The sequence below is a fragment of the Populus alba genome, chromosome 1 (assembly GCF_005239225.2).
Source record: "Populus alba chromosome 1, ASM523922v2, whole genome shotgun sequence".
Taxonomy (NCBI): domain Eukaryota; kingdom Viridiplantae; phylum Streptophyta; class Magnoliopsida; order Malpighiales; family Salicaceae; genus Populus; species Populus alba.
Genome location: NC_133284.1, coordinates 37,209,607 through 37,226,426, shown reverse-complemented (window position 1 = coordinate 37,226,426; position 16,820 = coordinate 37,209,607). Strand labels below are relative to the sequence as shown.

The following is a 16,820-nucleotide window of genomic DNA, read 5'->3' as shown; positions in this document are numbered from 1 at the left end:
CTGACTTGCACAGCCTGCAGCAGCCACAAATTCTGCCTCTGTAGTAGATAGTGTGACTATAGGTTGTTTTTTCGATAACCAAGAGATTGCTCCCGAACTCATTAAAAAAACATATCCAGAGGTGCTTTTTTGATCCTCTAAATCACCTGCATAGTCACTATCTGTAAATGCACGCAACTCGTCCATCCCTTCCCTTTTGTATAGAATACCAAAGTTGGTTGTGCCTTGCAAATACCTCAGTATTCTTTTGGCAGCTTGTAGGTGCAACTCGGTGGGCCTAGACATAAATCGACTGATCAAACTTACACTGAACATCATATCTGGTCGAGTTGTTGTGAGATACATTAAGCTTCCTACAATTTGCCTGTAATAAGATTCATCCACTTGCACTCCTTGATCATCCTTGTTCAGTTTGACACCTGGTACAATCGGGCTGCTAACTGGATTACTTTCTGCCATACCAAAATGCTTCAGCACATCTATAGCATACTTCTTTTGACAAATAAAATTGCCATCTGTTCTTTGTATGACTTCTATTCCAAGAAAGAATCGCATTTTGCCCAGATCCGTCATATCAAAAACACTCATCATTGAGTTTTTAAAAACATTCATCATGTCTTCATCATTTCCTGTGTATATCAAATCATCAACGTAAATACTCACAATTATCACCTTGCTTTCTGCACCCCTTTTAATAAACAACGTGTGCTCATTTGGGCATGTTTCAAAGCCTTCATCTTTGAAATATGTTGCGATGCGACTAAACCATGCTCGTGGGGCTTGTTTAAGTCCATATAGAGCTTTGTGTAGTTGATAAACCTTTCCTTCACTGCCCTTCTTCTCGTACCCCTTTGGTTGTTCAACAAACACGTCCTCGCTGAGTTTACCATGTAAAAATGCGGACTTGACATCCAATTGATAGATTGTCCAGTTTCTTTGAGCTACTAGAGCCACAATCATTCGTACAGTGTCCATCCTTGCTACTGGGGCAAACACTTCAGTGTAATCTACTCCATATTGTTGAGAGTACCCCTTGGCGACCAATCGTGCTTTATATTTGTCTACCTCTCCAAGCTCATTCAACTTAGTTTTGTAAAGCCATTTAACCCCAATTTTCTTGCAACCAGCTGGTAGATCTGTAAGTGTCCAGGTCTGGTTTTTCTCAATTGAATTGATTTCGGAATCCATTGCTTTTCTCCACCTTGAGCTGGCTACTGCTTCTTCATAGTTTATAGGATCTGCACCTTGCATTAAAGCCATGTTAACCTCATTTTCTTCTTCATGATATCTACATACATAGTCTGACATCCATCTCGGTTTTTGTCTAATTCTGCTACTTCTTGCTATGGACCCTTCTGCATTAGACGTGCCATTCACCACAATGTCCTCGGTTTCTGCAGCTGTGACATCTTCATCCCTTGCCACTGCTGTGACATCTTCATCCCCTGTCACTGCTGCATCTTCATTCCCTGTTACTGCATCACCGTTGAGTGGAATTATTCTGGCAATTGTGGTGTCACTCATCATCACATCCTCATCTTCTACTGCTGCATCACTGTCAGCTGCTCCACCGTCTACTGAATCTATTTCTTCATCATTTATTGCCGCTTCATCAATGTCTCCCCACTCAAGGTCTTGTAGGATTTGATCCTCATAGCTTACATCCCAATTCCACTGCTTTGCTTCTTCAAATATTACGTCTCTACTGATTATTATTTTCTGTGCAATTGGATCATATAGCCGGTATCCCTTAGATTCCTCGCTTACACCCAAAAACACACAAACAAAGCTCCTGTTATCAAGCTTGGTACGTTTGGCTTCAGGTACATGCACATGTGCCAAGCAACCGAAAACTCTGAAATGCTCCACAGAAGGTTTAGCTCCTGTCCGTGCTTCTTTTGGAGTTGCATCCATGACTGCCAATGTGGGGCATCGATTCAGCACGTATATTGACCAATGCACTGCCTCAGGCCATAAAGATTTTGGGATTTTCTTTTCTGAGAGCATTGCCCGAACCATATTCATCACTGTATGATTTTTCCTCTCTGCCACTCCATTTTGTTGTGGAGTGTATGCTGTGGTCAGTTGTCTCCGAATACCATTATGTCTACAAAATTCTTTAAAGTCATTTGAATTGAACTCCCCCCCTCTATCTGTGCGTAGACATTTAATGAACTTTCCAGTTTCCTTTTCTACCATCTTCTTAAAACATTGAAATACATACAATGATTCTGATTTTTCTGTCAGAAAATATGTCCATGCTTTTCTACTGTAATCATCAATAAAGCATAGAAAATACCTCTTCTTGCTGTTAGAAATAGGGGTGACTGGACCACAAATATTAGCATGCACAAGTTGTAATTTTTCAGTAGCTCTCCATGTGCTCTTCTTTGGGATGCTGCTTCGATGTTGTTTTCCAATTAGGCAGTCAGTGCAAGTCTCTGTGGTAGGAGTGAGTTTTGGTAATCCTCGTACCATGTTCTTGGTCTGTAGAATTTCCAGACCTCGATGGCTCAAATGGCCATACCTGTTGTGCCACAGTTGGGTGACATTTGGTGATGGTGAACTTGTGTGGAAGCAGGCATCATTTCTCTCTTGTGTGTTTGCCATCAGTATGAACATTTTATTTGCAGACATACTGGTTTGAATGATCATGCCCCTCTTTGGGTGATAAATCTTGCACATCCCGGCATGAAATAAAAATGCAAGTCCCTTCTCTTGCATTTGTCCCACACTCAGCAGGTTGTTGTGTAATTCTGACACATAGAACACATCAGTGATGATATGATTCATGCCATTCAATTTTAGTTTGATCTTTCCCTTCCCTTCCACAGAAATTCTGGTATTATTACCGAGTTTGACTTGCTGCTTAAATCCCCTATTCAATTCACAGAACTTTTCTGCATCTCCACTCATATGATTTGAACAACCAGAGTCCAAGAACCAAACGTCTCCAAGTTTTACTTCATTCATCTCCACTAAAGACATTAACAGCAATTCTTCATCTACTTCAACATAATTAGCCTCCCAAGTTGGACATTCATATTTGTAGTGGCCAAGCTTGTGACATCTATAACACTCTATTATAGCTTTGTTGATAAATCCACGCCCTCTCCCGTATCCTCTTCCTCTATAAGTATTCCTTCCACGTCCTCCTCTGCCTTGTCCCTCATCAATTGTAACTTTCAAGGCTTGATCTTCACTGTTAGTTCTTCGAAATTTCTGTTCATGCACAATCAATGAGCTTTGTAGCTCATCCACAGAAAGGAGATCAATGTCTTTGGATTCTTCTATGGAACAGACAATGTAATTGAATTTGTCTGTAAGAGTGCGTAAAATCTTTTCTACTATCTTCACATCTTGCATATCTTCTCCATAATTTCGCATATCATTGGCCACCACCATGACTCTGGAGAAATAATCTGTGACTGATTCACCAATCTTCATTTCTAGCACCTCAAAGTCTCTACGTAGTGCCTGGAGTTGAGCATGCTTGACTCTTGTATTCCCTTGATATTTTGTTTTCATCGATTCCCACAACTGCTTGGAAATGTCTTTCTGAAGGATAGTCTTCAAGATTGACTTGTCGATTGAATGGAAAAGGTAGTTTTTAACCTTCAGATCTTTGAGTTTACAATCATCAAGGTGTCTCTTTAATGCAGCAGTTAGTGTCTCTCCTTCATCAGGTTCTGTAAAACCAGTTTCAATGCAGCTCCAGTATTCTTTTGATCTCAAAAGATTCTCCATCAACAGGCTCCAGTGATCATAGTCTCCATCAAACCTAGGAATGCTCAACAAATTTTGCCCATCAGCAGGCATCTCTCAGTCACTCTGTTTCTCTCAGTGTTTTTCTCACAATTTCCTCACAGTGTTTCTCACAGTTAGTTTCTTCTCACCCACGGTGTTTCTCTCTTAGCACACAGTGTTTCTCTCACCCACGGTGTTTCTCTCTTAGCTATTTAGGAATACTGTTGTTCCTAATCTCACACTCAGAATTCTCTCAACCCTGGCTCTGATACCACTTTGTTACACTTAATGAACAAGAACAACAGCTTGCTTAAAGTCTGCACAAAATGGTCAAGGTTGCTTGATTATTGAAACATAAGTGTGGCTCATTAAATAGCATTACAATGATAACGGAAAACAAATAAAGTGCAACATTGTGAGGAATCTCACAAGATCAGGTAACAACATCCCTAGAGACTAGGACAACCCTATAGACTAGGAGTTTTATTCTAACTGAAAAGACTTGGTAAACATCCTAATTTAAGCAACCAGCTTCATCACTTTTTTCTCCAAAATGTTCTCCATTACCATTTGGAATAGTAACTAAATTATAAATTTACCAAAAGAATATAAAAAAATGGACTAGAAACTTCATCACCATTGCAAAAGAGAACTAATTAACTAGAGTTAAAACGAAAGCCTAATATTCCAAAGAAATTGAACAAAGAGAGAAGCTTAAAATGGAAACCTTGGATACCATCTGAATTTGAATTCCAGGGATAGAAACCACAGGATGATGCCGTAAAGTTGTCAAGTGAACTTAGAAGGAGGAAATTAAAAGACACTAATTACTTTATTGCATTTCCACCGACGCTGTTTATATCACACTTAAGAAGTTCTAAAGATAGATTCCTAGGAAGTTTTGTCTCCAAAGCAAGGGATAAATTGCTACCAAAGAAAAGAATAGGACTGAAACCTTTTAAATAACAGAGCTTCCAGAGCAATTTATCAGAACCATGTTTTTGTAGATGCAAAGTTTCATACAATGCCCCTTAAGATGTCTCAATATCATCCAGAAATAAGTAGTTCTTACTTCTTTTCATCCCCTCCTTCTGATTCTAGCTGCATGAGAAACATCTAATTTTTCCTCCCTACTCGGCCTAAGCTTCCACAGACTTATCTTCAAATGCATGCCCCTAACCCTGAAGAATTCACTTTGAGAGCCTCAAGAACGAATCAAGGCTTTGGCTAATCGAGAAAGGTAATGCTTCACCATTTTTATCTCTGCACAGTTGAATATCATAGTACACTTTGTAGGGATGCACTCTGAAATGGTTCGGAATTTCAGCAGCAAACTTCGATGATACCATGTAAGAGTTTTCTTGCAATTTGTTTCAGGCAGCAGTCAACAACTCAACATAGGTAATGAAATAAAATCATTGAGGAGTGAGAAGATCTACAGGAAAGTTGCATTCTGTCAGGTATGAGAGAAGCTTACTGCTACTATATGTTCTCCTACAGTACCTTACACCACAGCTCGTTAGCTTCATAGGTCCTTCTGATTGCTCATTTGGGAAAATTGCTAGGTAAGTACTATTCTTTTCAGATGGATTGAAAAATCACAAACCTTTCTAAACTCCCAACAGAGTTATGTTTGGAGTTCAAAACCTTGCAGAAAACTTTGTTTGTGTAGGATAAGTTTATACAACCCTGTAGGATTTGGAAGGGTTTGGGTTCTGAGTAGGTACTCGAATCATGGTTTGTTGAGCTTGGCCTGAAGAATTTATGGGCTTAAAAGAGATATATAATTCGTTGAATGGGTTACTTTTCACACTTAGCTTAGAATTCCTTTTCTTTCTCTTCAAGTAGATTCTAATTTTTTGCTGTCCTCATTATTCTTTTCTTCTTCACATAGAAACGATGGCAAGATCCGAAAGGGATGGTGGTACAAGGAATGGTGATATATGCGGTTCTTCTCATGGAGTAGATGATCAGGTCACAGTTGATATTGATTCATTGACCTCTTCCGTTGAAAGTATGATGTCCCAAAATTTGATAATGTCTGATAAAGCATGCATCTTTAAAGTGCCTTACATTCTCCGAAGGCACAGCGAAAAAGCTTATACCCCCAACGCATTTTCAATTGGCCCCTGGCATCGTCACCATTCACTGATGAAATCTACAGAGAAAGTTAAACTGAAGTATCTCAAAGGCCTTCTTTCCCGAGGATCTGCGAGCATAACACTGAAGGCGTTGATCAAATCCACCAGGGAGATCGAGAAAGAGGCACGTTCGTGTTATGCTGGAAAAAATTGATGTCGGTGAAGAGGATTTTGTCAGAATGTTTGGTAATAGATGGTTGCTTTCTTATTGAGCTATTTAGGAAGTATCAAGATAATCATATTAGAGATGTTGATGATCCTATCTTCAACATGTCTGTATGTTGCAGTACCTATATCATGACTTGATATTGGTAGAAAACCAAATACCTTGGTTGTCCTTGAACTTCTTGTTCAAGAAGACCGAGGAACCTTGGAAACACGACAAACCTCGCACAACTTGCCCTTCAATTCTTTGAGAACATTTTTTCATTCAATCCACCCCCATACTTTCCTTACCAGGGAAAAAAACATTTGCTTGACCTCTTAAGAAATTGGTTAGTTTTGTCATCTGGAGAAGAGAAAGATGGTGGAACCGGATGGGAAACCTATTCCTTCCGTCCACAAATCTTGTAGACGCCGGAATTAAATTGAAGGTGGGTAAGTCAAGCAGCATCTTGGATATAAAATTCCAAAATGGTGTCCTGGAAATCCCTCCATTGCTAATTCAGGAGACAACTGAAGTCATTCATTCGAAACCTCATCAGTTCATGAGCAGTCTTGTCCTAATTGCACTGACAGAATCACTTCATATGCCGTCCTCCCTAGACAACCTCATTAACACTACCCAAAGATATGGATTACATTCACCAGTAGTGGAATCATTGATAATTGTTGAATCCAGATGAGGCAACGCAATTCTTCAACAGCTTTATCAGGATGCTTACTTTGAAAAAAATACTATTATCTAAAACTGTGCCGGAGGTGAACAGGTATTGCCAGCGCAGGTTTCCAAGATGGCGTGCTCTGTTGATGAGCAATTACTTTGGCACCCAATGGGCAATTGTTTCTTTGTTGCGGCTGCTACTCTTTTGATTCTCACTATTGTTCAGACAATATTTACCATCGTTAAATAAGTTTTAAATCCTTTGATCTTGTTGAATGTTATGATGAGATGCAAAAGTATACATGTTGGTCATGCATGCCAGATAAATTTTGGTGGAGCAGATTGAGAGAGCAGGTTTTCATGTAATCTCCACAGTGTTTTGTAACCCCTTCAGGGACTAATAAGATCAGTATATTAAAGAAATTATAATTGCTTTTTGATCAAGGAAATGTCCATTTACAGTACTTTTGAGTTGTGCATGCAGAGAGAAAACTTCAAAATACAGTCCTCACTGAATAGCTGCTAGCGTACCCTTGAAGAAAAGGCAGGTTAGATCAAATAGATTTGCCGTTTTGGACAAAGGAAAGACAACTGATACGCTCCCTTCTAAAGTTCCTGCTTATTTTTCACAGCAGAAGTTTGTACTTTTTTTAATCTTATTGAAGACAATAACAGAATTTAATCACTTGTTAGAAATTGACATGGGCTATATACAGAGAACCATGGAAGAACTTTTGTAGCTAGAAACCATATTTGCTATATACTGGTTCTTTTAGTCATATTGCCATTTTCGCTTAGAAGGTAATGCTCTCTCTCTCTCTCTCTCTCTCTCTCTCTCTCTCTATATATATATATATATATATATATATATACATGCTAATGTCAAAAATAATTTAAAAAAAATTAAAACAATTATATTTTATATTTCTAAACAAAAAACATTTTAAATTATTACCGTTACCACAATCTCAATCCCAAACAGCCCATATCTCTTTACATATTGTTCATTTTTTTTTTCTTTTGCAGGTCTATATCTTAAATTGAACTTTAAGGAGAATCTTTTGTCACTATTCTATGATTTGATTCCCATTATGCAAGCTAACTTAAATCTCTCTCCTATATATATCTATAGAGATATATATAGAGAGAGATTTAAGTTAGCTTCATAGAATAGTGACAAAAAGGTTCTCCTTAAAGTTCCAATTTAAGATATAGACCCTGCAAAGAAAAAAAAAAACAAAATGAACAATATGTAAAGAGATATAGGTTGTTTGAGATTGAGATTGTGGTAACGATGATGATTTAAAATACTTTTGCTTAGAAATATATTAAAATATATATTTTTATTTTTTAAAATTATTTTTCACATCAGCATATTAAAACGATATATATATATATATATATATATATATATATATAATATATTAAGTAAAAAAACAAACTTTCAAAAATTTTGGGATCGCGTGCTAAACACATCCATGATCTTAAAGAACTAGGCTTGTAGAAGGTCCTCGTAAAAGTTAAATTTGATGAGATACAATTATTAGAAAAAAAAGTTATGGTTGTTTTTGTGAGAATGATCATTTGGCTTTTTTTTCAAACTTCTTCTTAGGTTTTGATATGTTTAATTGGTCTATGAACACATTCACAAAATGTTCCACATTGATACCTTCTACTTCTGAAAGACTCGACCTCGATCAACAACCAAATCTAGATATAGTTATAGATATAATTTTGATTACCTGAAATTAAACAAGTATACGCGTACCAATATATGATATTATTAAATATATGACCGGGTATAATTTTTATCTAAAGTATTCTTTTAAAAGAATGAGACAATCCTTTGAAGAGTACTTTTAATTTGTCTTCAAAGTGTTGTTGAGAATTCTTATGAGGTGTTTAAGTTTGATCCAATAGAACTTTATTTCTTCGTAGACTTCAAGTGTAAATAAAAAAGACTTGAGAACTTTTGAAAGAGCTTTATTGCCTTGAAAAAAAAAAAATTGTATCTTCAAGAATTCTTTTTTTTTTTTCTAGCTAGATGAGGCCTTTTATTTATAGAGGTTTGTAGGGGCTCTCAAGTTTATTTTCCAATGCCACATGACATGATTTTATTGGTTGATCTTTATTGATAAAATCTTGTATTTATAACAAAATATATCTTGAATATCTCCTTTCAAGTTGTCAACCTCTCATTAGTAAAGAAATATATGAAGGCTCATTTATTTTTCATGTTATTTATTTTAATTTTATTTTATCTTTTCATGTACAAATAAAATAAAAAAACACATGGTATGGATATGTCTATTTAATTATGATTATGAACTTATGGTATGTCAGTCAAAATACCCATGCTAACAGAATAGTGTTAGTCTTTGTGCACATTATATCTAAACCCTAGTTGGTCGAGGGAGTCACCAACCTATGTGGACTGATCATCTCACAGTATGGAGCCTCATGCTCATTGTATTTTGATTTTCTGATGAACTTTACCTTATGATATTTTTATTATGATCTATTTGAGAAACCTTGTTATTGATCTATTTGAGAAACCTTGTTATAAGAACTTAGAGCCATAATTGTGTATATATTCATCATTGTTATATTACCTCGTGTATGTATATTGAATGTTGTCTACTCATTGAGTTGTTGAACTCATCCTCTCATTATTTATCATTTTTCATGCTTATAGCTTGATAACAGGTCACTTTTGCTGAACCTTCATAACTTACTATTTTGGTTGAAATTTGTACATTTTTCTTCATGTCTGGTTAGTGCTCCACAACTATGAATTTGTATTAGCTCTTGTATTAATACAATTGAATTATATTATAAAGTTAATTTTGTTATTAATATTGCGTTGAACTCTGATTGAGTTGTTTAAAGGATAAGTTTGTACCTTCATAACTTACTATTTTGGTTGAAATTTGTACATTTTTCTTCATGTCTGGTTAGTGCTCCACAACTATGAATTTGTATTAGCTCTTGTATTAATACAATCGAATTATATTATAAAGTTAATTTTGTTATTAATATTGCGTTGAACTCTGATTGAGTTGTTTAAAGGATAAGTTTGTATGTAAGTTTGGGTTCGCATAGGTATGGAACCTTGGAGGGGAACCTTGCCTATGTGTTGATCATGGATCTGGGATTCGGGTTGTGACAACTCCTTTCCACATTCAACAACTTTTCTAGCTAATATGCTGCCATTAAACTACCACAAACATGTTGGAGATGCTACTTGCAAGGATTATTTTCTGATCTTTGATGCACTTGAGAATACTCCCAGGTATTGGGATTGAAGATAAGATATTTTTGAAACACTATGAGCCGATCCTTAAGAGAGCATATATTCAAGATACAATTTTTGCATCCTTTTTTACATATGAGTGGTAGAAGAATGTTATCCTTTCTTTCTGGAACCATTAGAACCCTTCTACTAACACGCTATATACCCCAAATAGTGAGGAGTTTGTGTCATTATGGGAATTGAAATCATGTAACGGCTTTTCTATTTTTGACACTTTTTATGATGAAGTCATCATCTTTGTTGATGAACTTGATGAAACTAATAAGAAAGGACATTCTTTTCTTCCAGAGAGCTCTAAGTATCTATTTATTGCCTTTCATAAAGAATGTGAGACTATTGATGGTGACTATGTAATGACTTTTTAAGATTGGGTAGATTTCTGGTTCTGAGATGATTTGAGATACAAGATGCCTTTCTCTATGAGTAAGTCTAGTGAATCCAATAAGTTACTTAAGTCTCATATTTGCTCTAACAAATTCATGCATCCTCTTTAAGAGCTTGATGTCCCTTCTCACATTCAAGATGAAGTTTTTTTAGTGGTTTTTCTTTCATGTTAGCTATGGAAATTTGTATTTTCTAGTAAAGATGTTGGTTTCATTCATCCTAGTACTTTCAACGTAGCATCTATGATGACAACTAGAAGACAATTCTCTTTTACGATACCAACTTTATCAATTATTTTTAAAGGTTTAAAGAACGTCCAATCTGCATTAGGTGTGACTTTACGAGACATCCCTTTTCCTATTAATTTTCTTAATAGTTGGCTTGTAAAAAAATTTATCTCCCATCAAACAACCATTAGCCTTGTCAAGTTAGTTGGGATGACAAGCTATACTAGGGCGGGGTTAGCAAAATATTTTAATGAATCTCAAGCTAATGCTCTTTTAAGAAATCCCAAGAGAATCATATCTCCTACAAAATATACCAGTATGGGGTTAGCAAAACATTTGAAAACATTGTCCCCATGACTTTGGAGGGAGAATTAGGGTTCCAACCTTGGAAGATGCATTTTAACTTTGGAATAACTTTACTAAACTTAACACTCGTTCTTAGTGCAAGCTTTTGTTGCTCTGAAACACTAGACTTCCTTTGGTGACTAAAAGTTATATGGACTAGTGGACTCCAAAGTGGTCCAATGTTTGTCATTTCGAGATGAAAATCAGCCTCAAAAGTCCTACTAATGTTGCTACATTATCTCGGGGGCAAAAGAAAAAAAGAATGGCCTTAGCTTAACAAAGAAAAAAAAATTTTCTTTTACCTATTAAAGAGACAAACAGACAGTTGATGTTGATTTAGGAAAAGAGGATGGTGCCCAAACATGTGTCTATATAAAGAAGACACCACTTGTGATTCCTAGTGCAAAAGGAGTAAGTGTTTTAAAAGATCATCTTAAGAAGAAATCCATTATCTCTCTGGGGGCAAAGGGAATGTATAATCCTTTTCTCTATGATTGGTAAATGAACACTTGCCTCTCTTTTTTATGCACCTCATCAATTTTTTTTTAACTAAGATGCTCATAATGATTTGTGTGTAAGCTGAGAAGGTAGACGATGTAGAAGAAATTTTAAATGTTGAGGATAGTGAACATAAAGACAGTGATCATCATTGGAAACATTTAAAACGTAGAAGGTGTTCAATCTTTATAGACTGATTTTTTTTCACAGAGTTCATAATGCATCAATAATGCCAAGTAATGTTGATGAATTGGTTTAGCACTTTTTTGGTTCTTCAATTCATGTTATTTATCATATATTAACCTTCTTTTTTTATTGTTCTTTATTTCAACTTGGTCAACAGGACTTGTGGAACGACTTTGATTGTATATTAGGCTAGAAATGAGTGTTGCTTTTATTGCTATCCCTAATCTCTTTAATATTTTAGTTGTTGAGATTTGAAATTATCATCCTCCATCTAGTTTACCATATGAGCCATCTAATCATCGATCTAGGGACTACCTTGCATACTCCTGAACATACTACTACCTTCGAGCCTTCAGGAGTTACTAGGTATTGTGCTGATGATATAATAGATGAGATAAGATTTGAATTTGCTATTAAGTGTTGGGAGAGCATTAGAAATAAGATTGTTTGTATATCGATCCATTATATTTCTAGCTTAGTTAGTGAAGTTGAGAAGATTATCCACTTCATGAAAGATATAAAGGTTGATTGCTCCTCTATTAGAAAAATGGTAACTGAGGTGATTGAAGATGTTAAAATGTTTATCCATATAAAGTCTTTACTATCTTCTATGATGACATCATTGCAGTAAGCCTTGAAAATTAAATGTTTGAAGTGTAGCTCAAAAATTCTAAAGCTTTTGAACATGAGGCATCTAGATCTGTTTCCACCACTTAGGTTGAGATAACAAAAGTAGAGGAACAGTTGATGGAACTACAAAGTAAAAAGACCGAGTTAGAGTCATCCCTCAATAGGCATGATAAAGAGCTTTCTAAGAGAAAAGTCATCACCTTCAACATTCGAGTAAAGATTATTATAATATCCATTTCCCATATGATAAGTGAAAATGACATAATCATTCTAAAAAACTAAGAGGACTATTGGAGACCAAATAAAAAGAGTTAGAAATACATAGCTGAAAACCATAATATACCGATGGTTTCTCATGCTTTTTAATTTTTGGTAATACTAGCTTAAGGCTTTAAGTTGAGAATAAAGACTTTAAGTTGATAATACATACTTTATATAGTAGAATTCTTCTTTCTATTAATAAAGTCTCAATTTTGCCCACACTTGCATCTTGTTGCCCTAGTTTCCCTGTTATGATTGTGTTGTCAGGTTTATTTATCCCTCCTTTTATATACGAACAATCATATGTGTTTGAATAGTTTTAAGGGATGATGTGATTGTAATTAGAATAATTTCTAAGTTACTGACATACCCTTGTAGATAAAGGATCAAGTTAGAACATAATTCAAATAATTTTTTTTGTTAACCATTTTTTTTTTTGTACATGATTGTACTCAAAACGAGTCCCAAATTGCTTATGTATCTTTGTGGATAAAAGATCAAGTCATAACATAATTTAATTTTTTATGGTTTTTTTGTGCCTTTTACAGTTTTAGCTCATGCAAGCCAAAAGCTACATTATATTTTAAGTATAGTATATTTTTTAAGAATTTATCGTTGATAGGCCCAATCCTTAATCCATTCTTATCGATAATTTTATAAGCTATATTGGTGTAAACTTTTTGAACCACATAAGGGTCATCCCATTTGAAGAAAAACTTGTTGCCTATGCATTTTAACATGATTATCGGGTGTTGTACTAACAAGACAAGATCTCCCACTTGGAAAGAGTGTAATCACACCTTCTTGTTCAAAGCTCTACAAAGTCATGCTTGATAACATTCTAATTGTTTTTGTGCTTCAAGTTCTTCGAGGCATAGATGGACATTGTCTTCATTGAAGAGTTCTTCTTTGGTTACAATTTTTAGAGATGAAATTTGACATTCTAGTGGATGAACAAATTCAACCTTGCATACCAAGGAATATGGAGTAGCTTGAGTCAATGTTCAGAATGTAGTACAATAAGCCTATAGCACTTACCTATTTCTATCATGCCAATCCTTCTTCGAGTGATTCACCACCTTCTTAAGAATATTGCATAAGGTCTTACTAAAAGCTTCTGCTAACCCATTAGCCAAGACATTATACATAAAAGAGTTATGCTATTTAAAAACCAAATTATACAAACAACTTGTTCATGGCTGTATTATAGAACTCCTTTCCATTTTCAGTTATGATATATCTCAGTACCCCATAACGGTAGATGATGTTTGTCCCAATGAAGTTTACAATTATCTTTTTTTACCTCTTTTAATGCTGTAACTTCTGCCTACTTTGAGAAGTAATCTATTATGGCCAATATGTAAAGATGCCCCCACAAGATACAGTAAAGCTCTTATGCAAAATGATGCCACGTTCTATAGGTTCAAAAAAAAGCTAAAACTTATTATAGGGGGCAAATGGTGTGGACCTAAAGTGACCATGGTTTTGATATTAGTGGCTGTTATCTTATCATAAAAAATGATATCCCCATATAGCCTCATGATCTTGTTTTATAGCATAAAACACTTCACCTCTATCCACTCGATGGGATTTTCCTTAAACATATCATCCAGCATCCTAGGTATGTCTAAGTTGGGGAATAAATACACCTTTTCTTGTTGCTCTTTTAGGGATGGATTCTTTCTTTCACCCCTTTGAAAAGTAGTCAATGTTGAACGATCATCCCTCTTAACTCTAATTGGTACCTTTACAGCATCATAGTTATCTACTAAAAACTACTTTCCCTCAATCTATAACCTTTAAGCTTATTTCTCTTGGGCTCTTGTAGAGGTAATAATGAGCTTTTAGTTGCCGCAATTCTAAGTTCCATGTCATGTGCTCGAGTAACAAATTCTTTAAAAGACTTTGGTGTGATGCCTTGTAAAATATAGCATAGTCCCCAATGCATCCCTTGAATACACATGTTTAGCACAAAAGTTTCAGTGACCGATCTCTACAATTAAGGCTAAGGTTTCTCCACCGATGAATGTAGTTGATGTTAGGCTCTTCCTTCCACTAACGTGTATTGGTGAGTTCAATCATGCTAACCACATGACAAATGCTGCAGAAGCGGTTAAGAAACTTGTGTTCTAATTACTCCTAATTATCGATTGAGCTAGACTCCAAGTTAATGTACCAGTCGAGGGCATTACCTTTTAAGGTATGAATAAACTATTTTATCATGAGATCATTATTAGTTCCAACATCATTGCAAGTCTCCATAAAGTGAGTTATATATTGCCTAAAATTCTCTTTGCCATCAAATTATTGAAACTTTCGTGGTTGATAACTTAGAGACATTCTTATCTGCCCACTTGGAGCTCTCGATTCCATGGCGTGGCCCAACGAAGCAGCCACGCCATCCTACCTATTTAAAGTTTGAGAATAGGTCGAGGGTGTTGCGCCCTCGATGCCTCTAATCATTGGCTTTACTTGATAGAACTCGCACCGAGCTCCAACTATCCTGAGGGAAACTTCGGAGGGAACCAGCTACTAGACGGTTCAATTAGTCTTTTGCCCCTATACCCAAGTCAGACGAATGATTTTCACGTCAGTATCACTGTGGGCCTACACCAGAGTTTCCTCTGGCTTCGGCCCACTCAGGAATATTTCACCATCTTTCGAGTCCCGACAGGTATGCTCTCACTCGAACCCTTCTCAGAAGATCAAGGTCGGTCAGTGGTGCAACCCTCAAGGGGATCCCTCCAGTCAGCTTCCTTGCGCCTTACGGGTTTACTCGTATACATGTCAAGTCGTTTCCTTTGTTTCACTCTCTTCCAAGCCGAAACCCACCCTTCCCTTCATTTTTCTTCAAAGTTGAAATGGCTTTCTTTAACAAGTTTAGGAGCCTAGTCAGGCAGTCAATTTCCCAGAATGGGCAAGTTCCAATGGCATCTATGCTGAATTCTATTCGCTGCATGTCTTCATCAAAGCTTTTCGTTGGAGGGCTTGCATGTCAACTGATGATCAATCCCTTAAGGATGTATTTTCTGGCTTTGAGGAAGTGACTTATGCAAAAGTTATCACTGATAGAGACACTGGGAGGTCTCATGGATTTGGGTTTGTTAGTTACGAAAGCACCGAATTTGCCAGTGAAGCATTGTCAACAATGGATGGTCAAGAATTGGGAGGAAGAAACATTCGCGTGAGTTACGCCACCGACAAGAGACAACCACAACCTTACAATAGCAATTACGATGGGAATCCATATTATTGAAGTGGTTGAGTTTCAGTTTTAGGGGCAGTTGAAATGGCTTTGCTTCTATAGCTAGTTGTTACTAGTAAGAATTGAGTTGCTTTTTTATTTTCCTTGAATGAGTTTTCTATAACTTGTGATGTTATCTTGTTATTTTGGCGCTACCATGTGCCAGTAACGATATTAATTAGTCCGATTGGGTAAAGGTAAAAAAAAAAAAAATTCTGTCGCCCGTGACTCGCGCGACATCGACTGGCGATTTTTTTGTTATGTTGATTGCTTGAATTGATTAGTTGGGAGTCGCCACCTAGTAATTTATTGAAGGCTACTAGGAAACCGAGTATATTGGTCTTGTCAGAGATTCATAGGTAAGGGACTGGTTGTGGTTAGAAAATGTATTAGCACCTTTAACGTACCCTACCTGAGGTAAGCTGCTTCGTGGCTTTGATGTGTTAAAGAAGTTTTAATAATTGCCTTTTCATCGGATATCTGAAATACAACTTATGTATAAGTTAATAATTCTTGACTGTGATCCAATCAAAATATTAAATTCTTTTTAATCTTTGCAATTTTATCATAATAATAAAAACATCCATAAAAAGCACACAAACACACTCATACACTTTTACTATATTTTTCTTTTAATTTTCTTTTTACATCTACAACTCAAAATACAAACTCAAAACAACTAAGCAAAAATTACATTACACAATTTCAAATTTACAAAAATAACCCCTAAAAATTTTAGAAATTGCAGGGAAGACCTTCTGGACCCGTATGAACAGTGCTGGAATAGTGGCGGCACGTTGCTTCACGCGCCGTCACCGATGAAGGCAACAAAATAGTGGATCGGAAATGTCTTATTCTTATTTGTCTTTCGACGCCGGCGGTGACCTGAAAAAACAACCAAAACCGTAACAACCAGTTGATTTTAGTTTTTTATTTCATTTGTCTTTGAAATCTGCTTTGGCTTTTTCATTTTTTTTCTTTTTTTTTTTATCTGTTCTCTGCCTCCTCCTTTTCTCTATTT

The 16,820-nt window shown here is 36.0% G+C and overlaps 1 non-coding gene across 1 annotated transcript in view; it reads left to right on the top strand.

Moving 5' to 3' along the window:
- The window catches only part of LOC118042870 (uncharacterized), an 11,558-nt gene extending 5,516 nt beyond the window's left edge, over nucleotides 1-6,042 (top strand). The window contains exons 2-3 of the transcript XR_012171174.1: nucleotides 5,125-5,207; nucleotides 5,642-6,042. This is a non-coding gene — a transcript (uncharacterized protein). The remainder of the gene's footprint in view (nucleotides 1-5,124; nucleotides 5,208-5,641) is intronic.
- Nucleotides 6,043-16,820: the final 10,778 nt, after the last annotated feature.